This window comes from Sinocyclocheilus anshuiensis, unplaced genomic scaffold, assembly GCF_001515605.1.
Source record: "Sinocyclocheilus anshuiensis isolate Anshui unplaced genomic scaffold, SAMN03320099.WGS_v1.1 scaffold696, whole genome shotgun sequence".
Taxonomy (NCBI): domain Eukaryota; kingdom Metazoa; phylum Chordata; class Actinopteri; order Cypriniformes; family Cyprinidae; genus Sinocyclocheilus; species Sinocyclocheilus anshuiensis.
The window spans coordinates 287,823-288,663 of record NW_015558576.1 but is presented as its reverse complement, the minus strand read 5'-3'; positions in this window follow the sequence as shown (position 1 = coordinate 288,663).

Genomic DNA, 841 nt, shown 5'->3' with positions numbered 1-841 from the left:
TTCAGCAGGGTTTGCCAAGTGGACTCAATGCTGTGAGGCTGTGTGAAGTATGCGGGGGGGTGGGGTCGTAGTTTTGGATCTTTTTTTCTTTTTGGGGTTTTTGCTTTTGTAGGGGGTGGTTTGGGGTGTAGGGGAAGCATGGCGGATGCAGGTGTGCGGGTCTTGAGCTCACTCACGCGTCGCCACGGTGTAAAAGTGGCGTCTGCAGTGAGCGTGGAGAGCTGTTGTTTAGCTGTGGGTTAAGTTGTGGGAAATAAGAACGTATTATCTGCCTCAAGGATGAATAGTGCTATCGTTATCTTTTTAAGTACAGTAGAAAAGGCTAACGAGTTAGTTCAGAGAGGAATTATACTTGATGGCGTTCTTGCCCCCGTTTTACCACTTTCATTATCGTCAAAAAGAATCATTCTCTCGAACGTACCGCCGTTTATTAGTGATGATGTATTAATGCAAGTATTGTCTCGCCATGGAAAAGTGGTCTCCTCCTTTAAAAAAATTCCAATTGGTGGCATTTCTCCTCTACTGAAACACGTGGTGTCGTTCAGACGCTCAGTCTACATGATTGTGAACAATGACGCTGACCTAGACCTTGCGCTGAATTTCCGAGTGGATGATTTTGAATATGTGGTGTTTATAACCACCGACAGGATTAAATGCTACGGCTGCGGTAAGGTCGGCCATCTGGTCCGAGCCTGTCCCAGCAAACAAGGAACGGCTAGCGCGGAAGGCGCAGCTAACGGCGGTGAGCTACCAGCCGATGAAGCAGCCGAGGTGGAGTCAGCGGTGGCACAGGGGGGCGATTGTGATGGCGCTCATAGTGCTGGGAGTGCAGAGAACACAG